The sequence below is a fragment of the Haemaphysalis longicornis genome, unplaced genomic scaffold (genome assembly GCF_048455015.1).
Source record: "Haemaphysalis longicornis isolate Haplotype H1 unplaced genomic scaffold, Haemaphysalis longicornis Haplotype H1 scaffold_9, whole genome shotgun sequence".
NCBI classification, from domain to species: domain Eukaryota; kingdom Metazoa; phylum Arthropoda; class Arachnida; order Ixodida; family Ixodidae; genus Haemaphysalis; species Haemaphysalis longicornis.
In genome coordinates, this window is record NW_027526460.1 from 48,283,876 (window position 1) to 48,306,798 (window position 22,923).

Here is a 22,923-nt window from a genome sequence, read left to right on the forward strand (position 1 = left end):
AGCAAATTCTCAGCGCATGTTCCTGGAATTCACTCGCGGTGAGGCGGGCCGACTGGCCCACCGCAGGAGCGACTTGGTCAATCTGCCACTGGCCGAAGTAGGGGCTGTCCTTGGGTGAAAGTCGCTAATTTGTAATCAGACGGGAAAATTGGCGGAAATCGAGGTTTTCTTACGTGCGATTGATTGCCGGTTGGAGCAGGTATACTCGTGGTTGTTGGCATTTTCGTTAACGACCGATGGTCGGCTTGTCCTCGACATCAGTGTCATCTGCCTCACTTTCGACATTAGGTTCCTTTCGTCTGGACCTTGGGCAACTTCCTTGTCGGTTCCGACAGGGGCGGTTACATCGAACACCATGGGGGCCACGCCTAGGCTTAGTTCGAGTACGACGGGGGCGGGGTTCCCTTTCGTAGTTCGTAGTAGGGGCCCTTTCCGATCAGGCCTGGGTGGGCGGCTCTCTCCTCGAGTCTTCCATGCTTGGGTGTTTTTCACGTATCGATGTAATCGCGTTGCGGCAAAAAGTCGATTGATGTTCCTCTACAGTTTGCTGCGTGGTCGAACGCCGGCGTTGGAGCTCGATTAGCCGAAAACCCCTGCAGGACCTGTTCGTGCAGGTCGGCTTCTGAGCCACCTTTTTTTTTTGTTGAGTCGTAACATCGATATCTGTCCCTGTGCTGTCGTCTGTGGTATAGTTTGCTGACATTCAGATTTTTGGTAGTAAACCTCTGCCGACATTAAAGTCATCATGGGAATAGGAAGAGGTCTACAAAAACTAAAAGCCTACAAAATTAATCAGAATAACTTCAGGAATGGCCTAAGTGAGAACAGTCTGCTCTTACCGCGCTCGAGAAGTTAGATAATGTTCTTTTAATGCGAGTGCTTCATTCGAAACAAAATGCGTGGGCGTACGAGCTGGGAGCACAAGGGACTCCTCGCACGAAAAACATCTGTGGAGGGTACTCCAACTCCTAGACAGGCACAGAAACCCATCTAAAAGCAGGTTTTCAAGCTCGCAAACTCGCTAAAGAGCTCTGGAGCCAGTTCTGCTGTTGGAGTGATCTGCGCGTCACTCTCAAGCATACTGAAAATTTTCGCAACTTTATAACCTCGCCTAGCCTACTTCACCCCTTCTGAGATACGGCACTTCAGATGGACGTTAGGGTAGTGAGCACCGCGTAAGAAGTCTGCACCAAAATGCCTCCTCCGCCCAGAAACGCCGTAATGTAAGAGGTGTCTGCTGCGTTCTGCGACTCCATCATGAACGCGACGTTGATAGATGAACCTTTCACAATTCAGGAGCTCACCCTGGCATCGGAAAATCTCAATCTGTCTTCCTCATCTGGCGCTGGTAGAGGCGCGTATTTGCGCTTGTGCCACATAGGTACCATAGCTCTCCAGCAGCCGCTCTGCTGTGCAGCGTATCCTGGCCGAAGAGACATCTTGCGGCCAGCAGGAATATTTCCGGGATCGAGGCAACTCCCAAGCAACACAAACCAGCAACGGATGTGGTTTCACATAGGTCAATTCGTCTTTTAAGCTGTTTTAACAGGGCAATGAAGAAAGTGGCGCTCGAGTGGCTTGCTTGGGACCTGAATACTTTGATGCGCAGCGTTGTTCAGGAGCAACAACACAACAAGATTTTTTTTTCCGCGTCTTGTGGTTCTTTATGCCACTGGCTCGTTTTTTACGGTAGAAGTAATCGTTTCGTGAAAAATGAGGTATTCTCGACAAACAGGGTCGCGTAAAACAACGTCGCTTGCGCGAATAGGCCAGTATCGTGTAAGACAACGCCAAAGCGGTGAACTGCTGTGCAATTAAAACAAGCATGGTGCGCGCAGTACCAACAGCACTGCGCACCGGTACTTCTTTATTTATGTGTATTTTTGTAACTTTTATTGCCCCACCATTCTTACAGCTTCAAAATGAATAGGCATTACATTAGCTTGTTCGGCAAGCTTATAAGCCCTGGTTGCGTTTGCTTTTGCCGGCATCAGCCAATCACACAGCTGCGCATATGGCATCATAGGTTCTGTTGCGGGAAATGAGCTGTATCGAGTCGCATGGCCAATCCCTTTTTTACTAGTTATGCAGCTTACTTGAGTGAAGTTTGTGTTAAGTGTCACTATAATTCTAACGAGGTACCCTTTCGAATGAACCAAACTTGTGTTTTGTCTGCATGGCCTCTTTAATTCTCCCACACTCCCTACATCATAATGAGTGCTTAGGTGACCTGGTAAGTTTCAATTCTCATAATGGTTACAAGTAAAAACAAACTGAAAATAAAGCACCCTACGGGCGACCACTCACTCCCGCTGATAAGAGGAAGTGGAAATGAGGCGATGGCCTAAGTTTTTGTAATCGTCATACATCATGCGTTTTCGGACACGACCAAGGCGTACAAAAGGCTTCAGGCCTGAACTCGTTCACTATGTCCGGACACAAATCGAGAAAGGCCCAAAGAGAGCACGAAATAAAAGGGTTAGCGACTTGAGAAGGCTCAAGCGACCTGAGAAGGATCACTTTCGTACCATGCGCAATAGGAGACAAAGGATTACGTCGCTTTTTTTCTCGAAACCTTCTCTAATCCGAAGGCGGTCGTCTAACAATGAGTCGAGGTAGGGGAAGCAAATTCAATCCCTCGTTTTCTCGATTTATCTTCCCGCGCTCTTTTTTCGAAGTCGCTTAGTGTCGCCTTTCATCCCATTCACTGCACTTCTCTTCCACATTACTGGCTTGCGCCCGATGTGTCCTTTGAGTTCCTGGAAACGAAGCGCGTTTGCCTCGCTCACGTTGTGCGCTCGTGTGCCCCCTTTTGGTTTTCTGCATTGTTCCCTTTTGGCAGAAATTCTCGAGAGGAGGCGTTGTTCCCTTCTGGGCTACATATTTGTGCTGGGAGCGACTCTGAATAAATAATGAACGGCCTTAGAACTCAAATAGCGTTAAGTTTCAGTGATCGGTAGTTCAACCCCGGCGATTCGCGTCGTCTGCTGGCGGCCATTCAAGAGACACAGATATGACACAGATATTACGCAAGAGACACAGATACGATATAGCGAGAGACACAGATGTTCTTGCATCGTGCATCGTGGGGAGCGTGGTAGCAGCAGCGAGGAGCAATAGAGTTCTGAACTGAGAAAGCCAGCCTGGCAAGACCTCCAATGAAAATTACATAAACTGTTTAGATAAAAAAATAATGTTCGAGTTGTGTCAAAAGTTACTCGAAAAAAAAAAAAACATGTAGATTTAATTGCTCCTAAACCTCTGAAAAACCGGATGAAACAGGACGAAGAGACAGAGGCTGCATATACGTATATTAATTCTTCACCTTAAAGAAACTAAACGAACAAAAAAAAACGCGATTTCTTGCTAAAACATACCCTGCAAAGGATGGGGACCCGGAATTTCATGTCTGCGGAGAAAATTCTTCCAATCTACGAGCACGGCTGGGATCTCCAGAAGTGACGTTGTGGCGGTAACCCGTTCAAGAAACAAAGAATCTGAACAAGACCGTGGAGGAGAGCGACTAATGAATAAGTCATGCGTAAGGAGACTGCGAGGAAAACCTTACTCTCGCGAACGGGATGCAGGGATGAGAGGGGGGAAGAAGACGGGGAGGGAGAGGGGACAGACGAGAAAGCTGATGCGGAACGAGGCTAATGAATACTGATAAGCAGTGAATTAATGAAGTCGCCAGACTCTACGTGCGATCCAGGCGAAACAGAGTTTGCAATTAGGCCGCGGAAGCAGCAGTGCTGTTATTGCGATGAGATAACAAAATGGAAGGTTTGGGGGTATGGGAGGGCGGAGGGTTTCTGTGTCATGAGGCGGCCGCAATCAAGACGGTGGCTCTAGTTCGCCGAGCGGCGCATTCCTCGAGAAGTCCCTCACCTCTTCACGCTCATGGCGTCAAGGTTTATATTATACAGTACGCAGTTCTAATCTAATCCTTTCAAATTGGGCTATACGGAGAGAACGCCGATAAATCAGCTGCACAAGGCTTTAAGCGGAAACTCGCCGCGAAGGAACTGAAGTCAGCGCGTACGCCAGTATATAAAGCCTACCCATACAAACTTCCACACGTCTTTCTTCTTCCGAAGCGGGTTCGATTTCCAGCCGCGGCGGCCGTTTTTCTGATGGATGCGAAAAGCAAAAACGCTCGTATGTACCAGAATTCGGCGCATGGTAAAGATCCCCAGGTAGTCGAAATCAATCCGAGGTCCTCCACTACGGCGCGCCTCATCGCCTTTGTTGCGTCGGCACGTTAAACCCTAGAATCAATCAATCAATCAATCAATCAATCAATCAATCAATCAATCAATCAATCAATCAATCAATCAATCAATCAATCAATCAATCAATCAATCAATCAATCAATCAATCAATCTTCTTCCTCCTTTATTTATTGCTTTTAGAGTGGTGTAGAAGACCAACTAAAATAAGATTTATTTATCTTCAGTAGGCTGGGGTGGCAAAGCCTTGCAGCAGCGATAGTTTGAGAGACTGGTGTTTCCGCACAAGGTGTTGTTATAAAAGGCCACAGAAAGTAGAAAGCATGAACAGCGGAGAAGGTTCAGAGCAACTACAAGCACAAAGCACAGAAGAAACCACCAAGGAAGAATCCCGGGCCATCTCCACTAACGTGAAACCTGGGGAATGGCGAAGCATGGAGTGTATAATTGTATTTTTGGCGCCTTGGCGTTTGTGCCAACGGATACAGCCTTGCTGTAAAAAGTATCTTATCGTGAAGCGCGAAGCTCTCTAGTGAGAGGCGTAAACGAGTGTCCCGGTCTTCTTTATTACGCGTTACTAAACGCTCCAGCGCGAGGCGTAAACGAGTGTCCCGGTGTTTTTTTAGTGCGTGTTACGTTCTAGCGCGAGGCGTAAACGAGTGTCCCAGTGTTTTAGTACCGTGACTACCTGACACGACGATTAGGACAACGACGACGACGACGACAGGAGACGCCGACAGCCCGAGCCCCTAATGGGCTTCGTCCCTAAAACAAAAGCACGACACTATGAAACATTGCCGAGCTCTTCAGCTTAGCGCTCCTCAAAAAAAAAGAAGCAGCTTTTTTCCATGCCGGCGAATATGTCAGACGACCTCAGTTGTTTCGCTGCGTTGGCTGGCCCTCACGACATGCTGAAGTGCACTAACACACACATACACGCGTTCAACGCTATCTAGCGTCCACAGATTCGTTGCCCTGACGTACTCCTGTCGCGAGCAGGGTCCACGCGCGAACAAAGGAACATAGTTGCTGAGCAACCATGGCGGCCCGAAAGAATGGAGGCGCCCGCAGTGGACACCGTTAACCTCCTTATCAAACAGCGGCCAGAGATGACCTGCCGCGTAGCCGACACCGCATTACGAGTAGTCAGTTGGGCGATATATGGCCGCGCGTCCACTGCAGGCGACCTCACTTAGGGCCCGTTGTGCGTTCGTAAGCACGGCGTCAGCAGGGTTAGGAGGCCCGCTGCCAACACGTCAGCCGGTAATCACGTAATCGCCGCAAATGGGACAACGTATGCGAATCCTGCTGTGTGTTTATGCCCACGTCACGCACCCCCCCCCTCCCTCTATTTTCCTGCCGTCCTCCCTGTACACCATATTTGCCACCGCTTGTTTTTGTTTCCGCATCTGTGCCTCCGTCATGACATCGACACGTCGTAAGAGAGGAAGCCGCGAGTCACGGAAGCACGGTAGCCCCGAGGCTTTTAGTTGTTTAGGGAGTCAGCTGGCAGTAGTAATTGGTGAAGAATCAGCTCGAACGTAAACGAAATTCAATATATTAAAGTTCCGCCTACGTTTGAGCTGCTTTTCACCAATTATGTTCCTGCTCCAATACACGACAGTTTCCATAGCAGCAGGAACCTCCGCTTAAACGTCGACAAATCTAAAACTCGGCTACAGGAATTAGGCTTGGTCGTCAAACCCTGCTTTTCCGCAACCCTGATATCCTCTAGTCCGATGCGAACCTCTCGACAATCATTGCTACAGTCATAAGTAACAAAGGCTCGCGTGCCTTTTATTTATCATTTTGGACTTCTCACAACTGCTGCAAAGCAGCTACATATATTTTTGTCGACAGAACTTCTGTTGCGAAAGCCGTTTTGGACTGCTTAGGACTTGCTAAGAGGTGTTTTGCTCAGGCAAATAAAACAGACCAATCGCATTAGCTCGCCGACTACGAGATATGAACGACCTTTGTATAGGTTTTCCTATATAAAGGTATAGGTTGCGCAAAAAGAAAATGTGGTTGTTCCCTCTTTCATAGGAACCGATAAAACAGGAAAGTGAAATGTGGCTTTACAGTAGCAGTTGAATGTTTATTGTGCATCGACATGAACTTCCACGTAGCTATTTATATTTCGTCGGTATTGCACCGTTACACGCATCAACGATAGACACTGGATTGCACGAGCGGGAGCATTGCGTAAATCTGACTGAAACCACAGGCGCCCGCAGACCGTCCGTGCGAACGAAACGAATCGAGTTGTCAGCGAATCGTTTGGTGAACGCACGGTGCGCTGCAGCGAAAGGAAAGGAGCAGCGGACCGTGTCACGAGCGCGACATCCGCAATTAGGCTTCTCCGCAGCTTGCGCTGTGCGGCCCCCATACACGTAGGCGCTAGCATCGAGGTGCCAACTATCGGCGCTCATTAGCGTCACCAGCAATACTTCGATTCGCCTCTCCTAGATGGCAGCACCACCTAAAAGGAACTTTATAAGGCGTTTGTCGTCCTATTCACGCGTTTGTTCTTAGCAGAGTCGTGAGCGCGTTTCGTACCTCGCGTTGCGGCGAAAGAGCTCGTGGCTCGAATCCCGGCGCTGGCGCGTCAATCGAAGCTTTTCTGGCGATGCCATTTCCGTGATGGATATGACATCAGTTAAATCTTGGTGGACCTTGTTATAAAACCCTTTCGTGTTAAAAAATGAGCGCTGACCTTACGCAGGTTGCAGCGCCGAATCCGGATGGTCGCCGCGCCAAGTCGCGTTCGAGCCTGAAGTGCGCAGTGTTGCCACCGGACACGAGCCCGGATCATCACTGGACCTGAAAAAAGAACAACACGTGAACACGTTTACAGACGAGAAGTTTTGTTGGGCTACGTAAAAACGAAATTCCTGTCTGTCGCTCTGTCTCTCACTGGGTGAAACCACCCGGCCAAATTGAAAAGATTCTTGGACCCGACGCATACATAGGCAGGACCAGTACAAACTATTAAGACTGAGAGCTTGGCTGATATATGTCAGCAGTATTCTCCACAAATGAAACATCAGGCGAATTGAAGCAAAGAGGAATTACATCACCGAGAGTACCAGCGTTCTTCTCATTGCACGTACACTTTGTACTGTGTGTTACGGTAGCAAACACAAAACCAACGCGCAAAAACATCCGAGAGGCGGTATTAAAAGCAAGAATTATAACAAAGGAGCTAGAGCTAGAGCTCTTCGAAGGGCACAAGCGAAAATTTCCAGCAGATAGCGCTTGAGCAGTGAAAAGGCGGGAAATTTGAATGCAATTCCGCACACCTATCTTGTACTCATCTTGGATGAATCGAGAGGGGAAGTGAACAGCTTGAAGGGTGGGCAGCTAGGGACGTGAGCAGGACGTGTGTATATATATATATATATATATATATATATATATATATATATATATATATATATATATATATATATATATATATATATATATATGTGCGTGTGCGTGTGCGTGTGTGTGTGTGTGTGTGTGTGTGTGTGCGCATGCGTGTGGGTGGGTTCTCAAGGAGCCAGAAGAAATATTTGGGAAAATAGTGGACCCGTGATTAAAAACAAAAACAGTGTTTTAATGAAGTTTCGACTGGAGGACCCCTCTTCATCGGAGTAACCCTATTTTGGTTACTCCGATAGTTGGTTTGATTTCGTTTGGATGAAGACTAGTAGTCCAGTCGAAACGTCCGTACGTAAATCATTGTTCTTGTTTACCATTTTCTCAAATTTTTCTTCTGGCTCCCCGGGACGTTTCTTGCTGCTACTATATATATATATATATATATATATATATATATATATATATATATATATATATATATATATATATATATATATATATATATATATATATATATAATGTAACGTGGCGGCAGAGCCTATGACTCGAACGATGGTTGAGGGATGAGGAACGATCTATTTACAGAATTTACAATGCGGCCATAGCAGCGGGCGCTGGGACCCAGCCACTTCTTCGTCGTTCTCGTCGTCATCTGTGATGAGCCGTGGCAGTATAGGGCATTGGCCGCCTACGTGTCCCATGACATTACCCCCCTGTCGAGGGCGACCGTCCCGGTCGAAGCTGCAGCGCGGTGAGGTTGGTGACGCAGATGAGCAATGGGGGAAAACACATCCCAGGCAGTGTGCCCCACCCAGCTTCGTCGTCGCCGCAGATGCTTGTGCGTGAGGCTACATGCCGCTGCTGTCTTCATTGTGTTTGATGGCGAAACTAACCCCTTTCCTCGAAGGCGACCGTCCCGGTCGAGACCGCAGCAGCATGATGAGCCCGGTGAAGGTGAACGATGTGATGATAATACACAGTGAAGCTCTTGCCACCACGGATGTAAGGGATGGGTTAGGTGAGCACTGTCCAGCAGAGGCGACGTCCTCAAAGCAACGACGAAACGGTGAGGGCTTGTAACCACGTCGGACCACAGGGCTGGGGACACGTCGTCGTCGTCTCGTTACATGTCGTCGGATCTTCGCGGCTCTGGATCGGCTCGTCACGGGCTGGGGACACGGGGCGGGGGGCGCCGTCGAGTGCTTGTACCGGCGGGGCTGGGGCTGCCCGACGTGGTTCACGCACCCTCGATGCCGATGAGGTGCGAAGCTGGGGCCAGGACGGGGATGACGACCCGCACTCTCCACCAAATGTAACGTGGCGGCAGAGCCTATGACTCGAACGATGGTTGAGGGATGAGGAACGATCTATTTACAGAATTTACAATGCGGCCATAGCAGCGGGCGCTGGGACCCAGCCACTTCTTCGTCGTTCTCGTCGTCATCTGTGATGAGCCGTGGCAGTATAGGGCATTGGCCGCCTACGTGTCCCATGACAATATATATATATATATATATATATATACAAGAAAAGTAAAACTTTTGAACAAGGTAAAAGCACGATTGTTGCCGACGTTTCAGCAAAGAGACTTCCTTTCGTCAGGGCAAGTCTCTTTGCTGAAACGTTGGCAACAATCGTGCTTTTCCCTTGTTCGAAGTTTTTTCTTTTCTTGTGTTCTCTACCATCCTCAAAGTTACACTGCTCCTTGTATATATATATATATATATATATATACAGTCGAGTCCACTTATCACGATACCGTTCATTATAACAATATATCGGATATAACGATGAACAGCTATGGCACTGTCAACTTTTGTATTATTTCTATGGTAAAATAAACCGCTTATTACAATGCTCCGTTGCCACGATATCAGATATAACTATTGAATCCGGTTATATTGTGCACCAAACGTGCTACATTCGTAGGAGGCCCAATGCGTGACACATTCGCTCGGGTCCTTTGTTTCCGCCTAGAACATTTATCTCAGCTAGGTGAAGCACCTCTAGATGCCCTTGAAAGATAAGATTTGCGCTACCTTCACACGCGGGAAACAATGGTGACCGACTGTGGCTTCATTTCCGCAAATTAGTAGTAGGTAGTAGTACGACCGTGCTGTCATGCGAATAAAATGTTTTCAGCTGTGTTCCATCGTTTTATTTCGTAACCCGCTTATAACAATTATCGGTTATAACGATGGGATTTCCTTGGCACTTGGATATTGTTATAAGTGGACTAGACTGTATATATATATATATATATATATATATATATATATATAGAGAGAGAGAGAGAGAGAGAGAGAGAGAAAGAAAGATAAAACTCACAAAGCGCGCCGAAATAGTATATGTAAAGTGTCGGATACACAGCAAGAACAATAACAAAGAACGTTAATTACGTAGTGGAAACGGGACTTGCCTTCATCCGAGTACAGTTACATTGTTTACAGTTACGTACTTCATGTAACTGTACTCTGATGAACGCAAGTCACGTTGCCGCAACGTAAGTAAACGTTCTGTGTTATTGTTCTTGCTGTGTATCCGACTCTTTACTTATAATATATATATATATATATATATATATATATATATATATATATATATATATATATATATATATATATATATATATATATATATATATATATATATATATATATATATATGCACGCATACATGCGCGCAATAACGGTACGAGAAAGAGGTTTTTTTCTCGTGACGTAACATATCAAACAATCAATGGCCGCCTGCTTCGCTTGTTGACCACTACCAGTTACAGAGTAATGAAAATGCAGATAAGATCTACCCTGCTGTCTCCATTAGGCGCCCAACAGCGATGTTATTTCAGCGGCCTCGCGAGCAAGAGTCACACAAACACACACACACACAAAATCACGACGCCCCCAGTATTATGCGTAAGTGAAAGCAGTCTTCATTGTGGCCCAAGAAGAAATCGCCGAGATGTTTAGGCAACCAGCGCCAACAGCAGCCGCCTTTGTTGTTATCACGCGGGCGTGCTTACATAACGCGAATGGATCGATGCCCCTTGTCCTTCCCCCTCTTGTCTAGCCAAGCATAAGGGCGCGAGCGCATTCTCGGCGTCTGCGCGCGGGTGGGCCAGAAGCAGCGCATTCCGAGTCGAGGGTCATTTAGTGGCGCTGGCGCAAGCAGGGCTGGGACAAACATCGCTTAGATCATTGGCGCCGCCGTCCGACGAAGAAGCAAACGAAAAACAACAAGCGGGAACTACAAGCGACACAAACAAGAACAACGGCAGCAAAGGCAGAAGGCGCCAGTTTTGATGTAGAAATAAAGAAATAGGAGTGTCTGTGTTGGGTCGCAGTCGGCGTGGTGCCGCCGTATCGAGCGTCCCGTGTCGCGCGATCGATTTGGCCCGGAACGAAGACTGGTCAGTGTTCGCACTTTTTGTCTTCTTTAATGTTTTGCCTTTCGCCTAGCGCATATGACGCGCGACGACTATATGCGGGCAGACGTCTTGTTTGCCGCAGCTTCCGTGCACCCCCAATTTTTGTGTTTTTCTGTGTGTGTTCTAAAAGGCACAAGTCGAGCCAATCGGAAGACTGGTGATCGAACACGAGATTTTGGCATTGTATTTTTCAAAGCAATGCTGCGATGTGAACCGGGTGGAAAGCACCTTGGACAAAGCGGAACTTGAATAACGCGGAAATGCAGCAGTCAAAGTTTGTGATGTCAAATTGGGAATTTTTTGTGTGGAGAAATTTACTCCCACTTTGGCGATTTCCTCTAAGCTGGTGAATTAAATTTTGAAACTTTATAGATCGTTTCGTAATGAAGGTTTGGGAAGTCATACTGCCTGCATTTCACGCATAAATACTCTTGGAACAAAACACTGATGCCTCATTTTTCTTTTCTTTTCTAAAAAGTCCGAAGTAAAACATAAATGCACGTGTAAGAGCGCATACAAAATATTCTGTCAAATCCCGTTCGGTCAAAACCCACTGAATACCTATTAAGTGTAAAGGATGCTATCCTTTACTTGGTATTGTAATGGTGTTTGTGTGTACTGATGTAATTGCTAGAAAAATCATTTTAAAAGGTACTCCACCCAGCGGTATACCTACTCTGAGTATTACTTGCATTGAGAATTAATTTCCTCGCCTCCCTGGGTATAATTCAGTTCGAACACTTCAATGACAGGACTAAAAAAGGGTAAACATTTTACTGGGTCCAGAAGAGCCTGGTGAAAAAGGACATACTCTGCATAACGAACTTTGTGCTCCACGCACTGGGGTTCACGCCACGTTTAGACATAACTTAATCCTTTTAAAGAGTCCCAATACAACGCATAGAAGGAGAAGCCACGGGGGATAAAAATATAGGGGTTATTAGGCATTAGGATTATGCTGGCTATAATCAAACATCGGCTGAATAGATCTATGGATGGGGCATATATTCCGTCCAAGCTGTAAATTCGTACCAATGAGAACAGACACAGTTAATTCGTCGGGAGAACTTGGGCTCACTACTTCCCTTCGTGAAATCTTTCGTAAAGTTTAACCCCACGAAAAGACGAAAATAAACCGAAGTCCGACTTTCTCTGGAACTCGCCCCTCCCGAGCGTTTACAAACTTTTTCTGAAGAATTTCCTTGTTTCGATTCAGCGAGCCCAGGATTTCAGGCTGGCGTCGTCAGTCACTCTCCCCTTTGGGAGTCAGCTCTAGATGGAGACGCCTCGTTGCTCTTGATGGGTGAGCGAAGGCTAAACAAAAAATTTCCAGAAACGATTTTGAGAACGTCATGGGGCGGCGTCATCCGCGTAGTGTCCAAACAGCCGCTAAGGAAACGAAGAAAATGCTAGCTGCTCTAGAGCAAAGAATTAGAGTGGACAGCGTCGAAGCCAGAAAACAAAGAAAGGAGGCGACGGGGACAACGGCTGTCCTTCAACACGTCTGCTCGAGTCACTGCCGAGACGACCAATTTAGGCGCTGTCAAAGCAGCGGGCTGCTGCGATACAGGCCCCCGAAGAGGGTAGTCTACGCGGATGAACAAACCTGGCAGCGGCTGGTCCCTGCTTCTGAGGACGCTGAACCACTCGAGCGTGTACGCCGTCGAACTGTGGAGCCATGATCGCCCTAACAGCTGGCAGCGCGCTGTGAACCGTGCTCGAGTGTGGACCCTCCTCGACTTTCGACACCGCACTGATCCGTAAAAAAGTGGCGAATGGAGGCGGCGCTTTTGTTTCGGTGTCTAATGCGTCTCTGTGCTGTGATGGGCTGCTTTAAAGTTTCTTTGGCACGACGACCCCGCAATCGCGGATGTGGCAGGGAGGCGTTTCGTGTGTGGAAATGCTCCCTTTTTGTGTCGCTGCGAGAAAGTTATTCGACTGAAAGATCGGTACTATGAAACTGAAGACATGTGTGTGCACTAGAAGGCGGTCTCTCTCTCTCTTTCTCGCTCTCTCTCGTGCGCTCCGTACTTTTCTCCATCCCTCACTCACTCTCTCACTCCAAACTCCCTCACTCACCCTCTCACTCCAAACTCCCTCCCTCCCTCCCTCCCTCCCTCCCTCCCTCCCTCCCTCCCTTTCTCATCTTTCTCTCTCTCTCTCTCTCTCTCTCTCTCTCACTCACTCACTCACTCACTCACTCACTCACTCACTGTCCTCCGTAATTCATGACTCCTATGAAGAGTTGAGATGTCATATCAAGAGGTTTCTAACCATTCGTTTAAACCGATAGAGTGTTTGAGTAGGGAGTGAATATTTAAAGGCCGATATAAATTGGCAATCGCAAAGAACGTCGCTACAAAAAATCCTTCACCAAATGAAACTTTCTCGTAGTACAAACTCGAATTAAGGATTTCAAAACGATTCTCCGAACCCGACGTGAGCCTGCAGCGCGCGGATTTTAAGCCTGGCTGAGGTATTAAGCCCGCACAAAATCTATAAATGTACAAAATCCAAAGGTGGAGGACCATTACAGAAGAGATCACCGGAGTTTTCATCAGAGTTCGGAAGGTCCGAGTCAATGACGAGTGCTACCAGAGCCATAGGGATCCCTGCTCCTTCCCTTGACCCAGGCACGGGCCCCACCCACGAAGACGTCAGCAGGTGCGCTAAAGAAAAGGAGGATAACAGGACAAAGAGAAAAGGAACGGGGGAATGGAAGGCCACGGGAAAGAATGGCGGCAGATGAAAAGGACGGCTGGCAATCTGCGCAGCATTGAGCCGTCCTATCGAACCGATAGTGCCTGGGGAGACCACCGGACCACATAGAGAGCCAATCTGAGTCCAGTAAAACTCCTTTCCTCCGCTTCGTCGTTGCTTTCCCGCGCTGCGAGACGACGCAGCCACCAGGATCATCAACTCCAAGAACTCTGCTCAGTGCGGCGCGATGACCGGACGAAGAATTTAGCGAGGAAAAAGAAAAAAGGAGGCCGCATGACCCACACATACGACCCAGGGAATTGCGGCGGGTTTGTGTCGGCTCGGAGGAGGTTCCATACGTGATACTTACACGGCAGGAACGCATTAATATCAAAAGAAGGCGCATGAGAACGCATTTTCTCAAAACTGGAAAGAAAGGGGAAAAGGTTTGATACTTTGTTTTCTCTTTTCGGGAGCCTTATGGATGGAAAAAAGTGGCAGAGATTTCGTCTATCGTCGGTTACAATTTGACAACACCACCCTATAGTACCGCGGTCTCTCCGTTACAGCCACGCTTAAATTTGTTGGTGACGGATGCAGCCTTGTACTGTTTCAACATTAGTGAAGGGCTCAGAGCGAGATGTAAATCTTGCGCCCACCTGCAGCATAAAAACGATCGTGATAATAAAGGCTACAGGCATCTCTGAGAGCGTGAAATTCAAAAAAAAAAAGGCGGCATTACTGACGCTATGCTTAACTTACATCTGCGTGATTCTATAGGATGGCGTTGTGACACGCTGATGTAGGCTACTCAATTTGTAACCTGTATCAAAAGAATTTTGAACAAGTTGACTCTCTGTGACAAAGTTCCGAAGTGACGTTTCTCAGCATCATGCTAGCTTAAATCATAAAATGTCCAAGGATAACAAATAAAGGGGTCGAAGTGGCCGAAAAAATCTCGGGCCATCACCACTAACGTGAAACATAAGGAGGGGCGAAGCATGCAGTGTATACGTGTATCCTTGGCGTCTTAGCATTTTTGCCAGCGGATATGAAACCGTTGGGGGGTAGAGGTGCACAGCTTTGTTGTAAAAGACTCTTGTCTGCAGCACGAAGCTTTCAAGCGCGGGGCGTAAACGAGTTTCCCGGTGTTTTAGTGCCGTGACTACATGAGGCGACGATTACGACGACGACGACAGGAGGCGCCAACAGCACCAGCCCCTTAGGAGCTTCGCCCCTATAACAGCAGTCTCCGCTTACTTGTACCTGTAGCTTGATTGTACTGGCAACAAGCTTGCGGGATAAAATTATTCATGACACCTGCTGAAAAATAAAAGCTTCCTACGGTTGTGCAGTCGTTTGAACAGTCCGCGGCCGCACAATTTGTATTGCAATAGTTCCGATAAAACAGGCGTTACTGCCGTTTTGTGCAAGCATACTCCCTCCATAGACGGCCATGTAATGACAGCAGACGAGAATTCTGTAGCGTTTACAACTTCACTGGGAAATACTATTTATGAAAAGTAAATCAAGCTCAGAGTAATCATAGCGACCAGTTAAGCTATAATCTTATCAAAAATATCTATATTCGATTGAGAGATACAGAGAATTTGCGACAATGTTGGCTTCCCTGCAAAAGGAACACGGCTGAGTGAAAATTTGGACGAGTGAGCCGTAGACAGCTTCGCGGTAAAAGGACACAAGCGCCGCACTCAAAATTTCGCCATATTATCACGGAGCTGAGACGCGATACCAACACCACTACGGCAGATATACTCTCAAGACTCCCAGCTGAGCCTTAAGAATACGAATTCCGTCGGATGGTTATCTATACAGCGTGTACATGCTGATATTGTTCACGCGCATACGAGTACGTGAAAGGTGACACAAATTGTTTTACCCAAATACCCTGTTTCCAGGGCACATGCGGCCAAAACCGCTGAAGTGTTTTACATAACTGCGCCGGCTGAAAAGAGTAGCGGTGACGCCTTTGCGGAACACGAATTCGCCCCGGTGTCACACAAGGCTGCGACATCACACAACGTACCGTGGGGCTGGAAGTAAGCTGTAAGCTTCGAATGAGGGCCGAATTTCATGAACGGCGAGTTGCTTTTGGAACTTCTACTGCCGCAAGGGCTAATTCGGGGTAGCGTTGGTGATCAAGGTAGGAAGATCCCCGGTGACTTTGGCAGCCCGAGCGACGATGGCTTCTTGGGCCGCCGACTCCGAGCTGCCCAACGCCCTCGCCCTGTGCTCACCGTCTCGATATGGGGGGAATGGGTTGTGGGGGCATTGCCAGAGGAGGTGATCCATGGTTTGGACCATGGATCTTGGACCATTGATTAGGGACCATGGATTTGGACCATGATATGAGACGCAGGCTCTTTTTGTGGACTGACGGAGACAAAATATTGTGCCTCGCTAAAGCTTCACGGCGCTAGGGCGCCAACAAAACAGGCTTTCTTTTTCAGCTGCTCTATATTTTTCTCTGGAAGAATCATAACCTGCGTACCCGAAACTCTAAGCCTCGCCTTTTGGGAAGCCCTCACACTGCCAACATAAACGCATTTCTTTTGCCGCGTGTACACACTATGAGATATCAGCAAGTCCAGTAAAACACAACAAAATAAGGAAGGCCATGGCAGTGAGCAAGGCTCCTGAAGTTAAACATAGACACACCACCTTATTGATTAGAAGGCCGCCGGTATTACACCTTTCGTTTTAGCCACTGCTTGCAACTCGCTCGACACGTGGTGTTTAGGCCTCGCGCATAACGATTTGCGCCGTTTTATTAATCTCGACCACTCGCATCAGCCGGGCGGCCTCCGACTGGCGAGGCGATTCCGCAGGTAATCCTCCTGCACACCTAGGAGGTGTTGGCGCCGCGCGTTGTAGACAGTTCCGTCGCCAACGTCCGCAATTCCGCCCTGTAATTGTCGTTCCCTGGGCTACACCCCGGCGAGGCACGCACGCCACGCACGCCGCCTCCTTCTCGTACATTTAGGAAAGTGAGAGAGAAAAGATAACGGCGCCGGGGCAGAAGACGTTGAGAGAGAAAGAGAGAGAGAGGGTCTCTCTTCCTCATTGCTTTCTTGCTATCATCCTTTCACTCTCTCTTTCCCCAACCGTTGGGGGACGCCGAGCACGCAACGGCCCTTCGGTAGCGGGCAGTGCGTAAAGGGGCAGTTTGTTCGCAGCCCACGAACAAGCGTGGCTTGCGGACTACCAGCCTTTGCCAGCGGCGCTTCCGTAGCATGCAAGGCTTGTCGCCTTTCTGAGCCTGCTAACGTATTTAGCTGCCCTTGTATATTCTACCTTTCGTTTTTGCTTTTCGCCACATGCTTGGTTAGCCCTCTTTCGGTATCATGTTTCCCGGACTCACTAATTCGTTGGGGAGCTTGCAGTTCACGCGACCATGCTTTTACAGAGCGAGCTACGTCCGGCTTTTATTAAGTATTCAAACGAATTATGCACTGTGCTACAATGTGCACAAGAGGCATTTGGCTTAGGAAACACGTTTGCAGTAAAGAGCTCCGGCGTCGCTGTATGTTACCTGCAGATATCGACCAGAAATAAGGCGTTTCCTTTTTCGCCCTAATATAGAGACTAATTTAGCCGTATTATACCGAAATGAAGAGTCGCGAAAATTGAAATGCATATCGTGTGAAGTGCTTTCAGCACGCGCGTTTCGAAAGAGCTGCATATTATATTCTCAACGCATGGCAATACCAAAACGTAAAACAAATCGCTCTTGTCGGGGCCCCTATGCAGATGAATGGTCACGTACAGTCGTCAAAACTGTTAACAACAACAACAAAACGCGAGGTGCCTGCCTACGCAAAGAGTGGCAGCTCCCGATAGCTACAGCCGCATCTTTGGCACCTGGTTATCGGCACTCACGATGCTGCCTTACTGCGCTCGGGTGCTTCAGCGCATGAGCCCAGCCTGGCTTAGCAGCCCGAGCACTATCGTAAGCTGCCACTCTGTGCATAGGCTGGCACCTCATTCTTTGTTGTTGTTAACAGCTTTGACAGCGCATGGCTTCGTGGGCGGATACTTTTGTTAATCAGCACTTCCTGTCCTATCATTGTTTTCGCGCATCTGCTTTATGTACTCGTGTGATAATGAGTGGCGCTCATTGGCAGGGTTATTAGCCACAGTTGAAGCACTTCTGTCTACACTGACGGGCGCAAGTCTAATTGCAAGGTTCAATGAACAGCCTAGCCTCATCATATAAGCCAAAGGCGGACGTTCGCCAATGTTGTTAATAAATTCACTGAAAAATTTCAAACACTACCAAATGTGGAGCAGCATAGCTGGTACAGGGTGTGCCGTAAGTTCGCAGAAACAGCTTTAGGGTTTCGCTTTTTTGGGAAAGAAATGTAGTCGATTTAGACAGGTGCATAAGTACGTGCGTTTGTATTTATGACTATTGCGAAAAAAACTATCATAGTCGTATTCTGAATACTGCGTTTTCTCTGAACACTATACGTTTCTCTTTATCCTTTTTGTTTGCTCCGTTAGCTGGTTTTGCAGGGTTTTATCATGTTATATTATCTTTAACTGCGTCCACTTTCTGCCTCGTCACTCAAGAAGCCTTGCGGAAGACCAGCCAATTTCTTGCAGTCATAAGGACTGCAAATGGGGGGGGGGGGGGGCAATTCGATTTTTCATAGACGACAAGTACGACTTGACCGTGTTGAATGATTGAGTTGCCGGAAGCAGTCAACCCCCCTCCCCCCTCCCCGAGCACTGCCCGTACGCGTACAAACAAGGCACGAAAACCCTCCCAAACAAGAAAGATACAGGCAGAGACGAAGAGAGAGAGAGAGAATTAACGTGTTTGAGTCCGATAACCAACACAACCTAAATGAATTTACCGACTTCATTGCACGAGGAAGTGAAGACAACGTATGGTTATGTTTAGTCAGATTAAGTTGTTTCGATTAGGTTTCGGTTAAGTTCGTTTCGGTCTAGTTTGGGTTTACTTAGGTTACTTCCCATTCAACAGCCTTTTTGGACATATGATTTAGCGGAACGACCTCCAAACAGAATCTCCCTTTCTTCCTATTCGAGGCGAAAAGAAAGACGACCAGCCAAATAAATGAAGGAGGAAGAAAATGCCGAGGTCCGGGAATGTCTAAACCAGCAGGGCTGATTTACTTCCTTTCGCCACTCTGTCAGCGTTCGTGGATACAAAAAAGCAAGTTCCGTCCCTAACCGTGCGCAAAAAGGAAGCAGCCGAGACGAGCCAGCTTAGTGGTTTCCTGCCAGGCGACGAGGGAGCGATGGGTTCCGTCGTCGTTATCATTTGCCACTTTGTTTAGCCGTTACTTGCCCGGTAAACACTCCGAGAGCCCCCTCTCCCTTCTTTCCGACTAGAGGGAGCAGGCCCGAGATCAATAGTTGGTCACTCGTCTGGTAGTTTGCTAACAGGGCGCGGACAAACATTCGGGGCGCGTTCACTTTGATGAGAGTTCGTTCCCGCATATAGACTAGGCTAGACGTTCGAAGGCCGCAGGTGATTGGTGGGCAATACAGGCAGCACACGCGGAACTGTCAGTTAACGGCTCATCTCACGCAACTGGAAAGTGCAATTTTTGTCTCATAGTGATTTGTTCCTTTAAACGCGTCGAATGATTTCTTACTATCAGCTTCATAGCGCGGAAACGGACCAGGGATAACAAGAAAAGGGACTACAAACGAGCGCTGACTTCCAACTATTTATAATGGGAAGAAAACACACTCTTGAATATACATTCTGTCGGAACGTTATGCCAGATAGCATAGCTGCAAAATATCCATGTGTACTAAAATGGATTAAGTCCCGCTGTCAGCAGACGTAGAAGCAACGCAAATGGCGACAAAGCGATCAGTCATGGGAATATTCAAAATTGGGTACCTAAATAACTTATCTAATTTTTAACAATACAACCGACAGTGCACTTATGCCTTTACCGCATCCGAATCCCATTACAGATTCTTACATAATCTCTCGGGTTAGTACATAACGATGACGTCTGACAACAACACTCATCAAACAATGGTTTGCAACCTGTCTGGTCACACGAACGACAATGCCTGCTGAGATGCCCCTCCAAACCACGCCGGAAATTATTATCATTCTCACGCAACCTGTCATTCAGAAAGCGGCCCGCCTGCCCTACGTAGTTCTTACAGCATTACACTGGAATCTTGTAGATTGCCCTTTCCACACATTCAACATATCTTGCGTGGTGATTGGCGGAGCAAACACCAACCACTTTCATTCGCGTGTGGAAGGGGTAATTTACACGATTCCCTTTTTATGCGGTAAAGCAGCTACGCAAAGACAACCAGAGTACATTGGAGTACCAAGAACACACAAGCCATTGCGCAGTTTTAAGATTAGAGGATTATTCCGAACAGTCCTTGCGAACCTTTAAAGTGTGAACACTTTTCAAAGTCGCAATATGTTTCCAATGTGCGTTTCACGCCGGAAGCATTCGAGCAAGTAGGCGGAGAGAACTTTAATCAAAATACAAGGCATTCATGTCTTTTAATACGCCAGAACCCCAGCGCATGGCGACGCCGACTCCAGAAAGAAAGAAAGGAAGGAAAAAGGAAAGAAGGAAAGAAAGAAAGAAGAAAAGGAAGAAGGAAAAAAGAAAGAAGGAGAGAAAGAAAGAAAGAGAGAAAGAGAGAAAGGAAGAAAGAAAGAGAGAAAGAAGGAAAGGAATAAAGAAAGAGAGAGGAAGGAAGAAAGACAGAAAAAGGAAGGAAGAAAGAAGGAAACAAAGGAAGAAGGAAGGAAGGTAGACAGGAAGAAATAAAAAAAAGAAGGAAGGAAGAAAAAAGAATGAAGGAAGGAAGCACGGTAGAAAGAAAGAAAGAAATAAAGAAGAAATAAAAAAAGGACGGGAGGGAGGGAGGGAGGGAGGGAGGGAGGGAGGGAGGGAGGGAGGGAGGGAGGGAGGGAAGAACTGTGGCTAAGGCCCAAATGTGGACACTTCAAGAATTTTAAACAAATGGCCAATAAGAAAATGTGCTTTAAAGGAGCCACGCGTAGGTAACACGTGTCCCTACCTCGATGTGTCACAATTTCAGCTGATATTTGGGCTTTTACGACCCAGCACTGTGGCGGCCGCTACTGCGGTTTGACATCGGTGTCGGTGTCGTCACCGGACGAACGAAGGGAAGACCGAAGACAGAAAGAAAACGACGGAGGAAAGTGTGGCGAAACTGTAAGGAGGAGGGTAGTATGCTAAGCCCGCACGAGACGCTCCTCGGCGGCGACGCATGGCGAAACTCTGAGACGAGAAACAGTGAGACAAGCTCGGCGGTGGCGACGCGCTGCGAGATGGTGCCATACCAGCGCGTGCCGTCGTGAGCTCGACGAGGACGTGCGTTCACTTCCTGAGACGTAGTTCGTGGTCCCTTCCTGGCACGCAGATGACGAGAACCACGCGAAATTTGCGCGGGAGTTTCAAACACGATTTACAACAACATGCTCGACGGCGGCGACACGCTGCGAGATAACGGCAGAGTAGAGCGCGCCGTCATGCGTTGGCTGATTTCACAATCACTTCTCAGACGCAGCAGCTATGCTCCGAGGCCAGAGAAGACTGCAGTTCGCGCTGAGCGCAAATTTTGCATTAGGGTGTATAGTAATCGTTAGCCATTTTTTCTTCCCTGTGTCGTTGGTATGGTTACTCTGGACACAGTAATATGCAACGGGTAGCTTTTCTGTATATGGTTTTGTTTACCATTTCGCGGTGTGCATAAGCTAATTGCATGCATACATATTTTCTCCTTAGTTTTTATTGCGAGAAAAGACTCGGCATTGTGTTGTATCTTTTGGGTTGCGTTGTATTCTCAGGCTGAAAAGTGGTAATACGCTCGCCGGACGCATTGCATGTGCTTAAACCGAACAAATTGATGCTATAGCGAAAGATGCAGGCGCCATTCAGAGAACATTTCGACAGATTCGTAGAGGGAAACAACCGGCGGCTTCCTGATACAGGTCGGTAAACTGGCAATGCTCGGCAATAAGGTAGGTCACTCAACACGACACACGCATCAGTACCACGCCAGCATCTGTTGAAAATGTTTTCTACGGTGAGATAAATAGCCTCTCTCCCTCTCTCCCTCTCTCTCTCTCTCTCTCTCTCTCTCTCTCTCTCTCTCTCTCTCTCTCTCTCTCTCTCTCTCTCTCTCTCTCTCTCTCTCTCTCTCTCTCTCTCTCTCTCTCTCTCTCTCTCTCATTGACAGGCTGGAGGCCACTCACCGCTTCGTCTACGTTTCTTCCTGTCTGTAAAGCGTGCTTCTCCTTTTTAGGACTATATTTGAGAGAAAGCCGCCTTGCTGAAAACAAACTGCGCTTATGTGGGACACTTGACTAACGTTTTGAGGCTAGACATACCGGTTAGCTGACGAATCGCGGCATTCGCAACAACAACAAGCAAGCTAGCCTGACCTAGCTAAACGAAACATGCTTTAAGACCAAACGACTCTTAAGACAAGCTTGCCGGAGTGCTAACGTATGGTTACAATGAATTAAGAGTACAATGAAACCTTGACTGTGGCACCGTATTTTGGGAAGACGGATATAAAAAGTACCTTCCAAGTACATGGTGAGAAGTGGAAACTCACTACTTCGTCAACAAGACTTCTTTACCTCTGCAGTTGCACTTTGTATTGCGAGTTTTAAGAAATTGACGAGCAGAACGGCAGTTAGTGGGGCCGTTTATTGAGAACACTAAAATTCAAGTAATATCAGCTGGGAATCGATAAGGACTACACCTTGCCGTAACGGCAGAGCCGATGCTGCCAAGGAGACTAATGACTGCTGGACAGGACAATTTTTCATCTTCTGAGGAAATCACTGTTCGCTGTCCGGACTGAAACTAACGTGAGAAATTCTAGTCTCTGTTTTGTGGCTGCAATTACATTTAGCGTAAACACTTTTTGGCGACTTACTGAGGGACGAAACTTAGCGCGTCAATGACGTAATGTTTTAGTCTGCTCGTCACTGTTTAGATGAAGGGAGATAACCGGAATGTTAAATATGAACACTAAAATATGATCCCGCTAACCGACCTGAATATGTGTAGAGGCAGCAATTTAGCAACATAACTGACCGTTCTCACATGGAAGAAAACAAAAAACTCTCAGTCCTTCTTACTGCAACTACGTAGGCTGCAAACAAGCGGTACTTTATTT

General features: G+C 47.5%; 1 protein-coding gene across 2 annotated transcripts in view; it reads right to left on the reverse strand.

Annotated features, from left to right (window-relative positions):
* The window catches only part of Mglur (metabotropic Glutamate Receptor), a 269,734-nt gene that overhangs the window by 152,610 nt on the left and 94,201 nt on the right, over window positions 1-22,923 (reverse strand). For both annotated transcript variants that reach the window (XM_077684454.1, XM_077684455.1), the window contains exon 2: window positions 6,946-7,052. The gene's annotated coding sequence lies outside the window, so the exon portion shown is untranslated. The remainder of the gene's footprint in view (window positions 1-6,945; window positions 7,053-22,923) is intronic.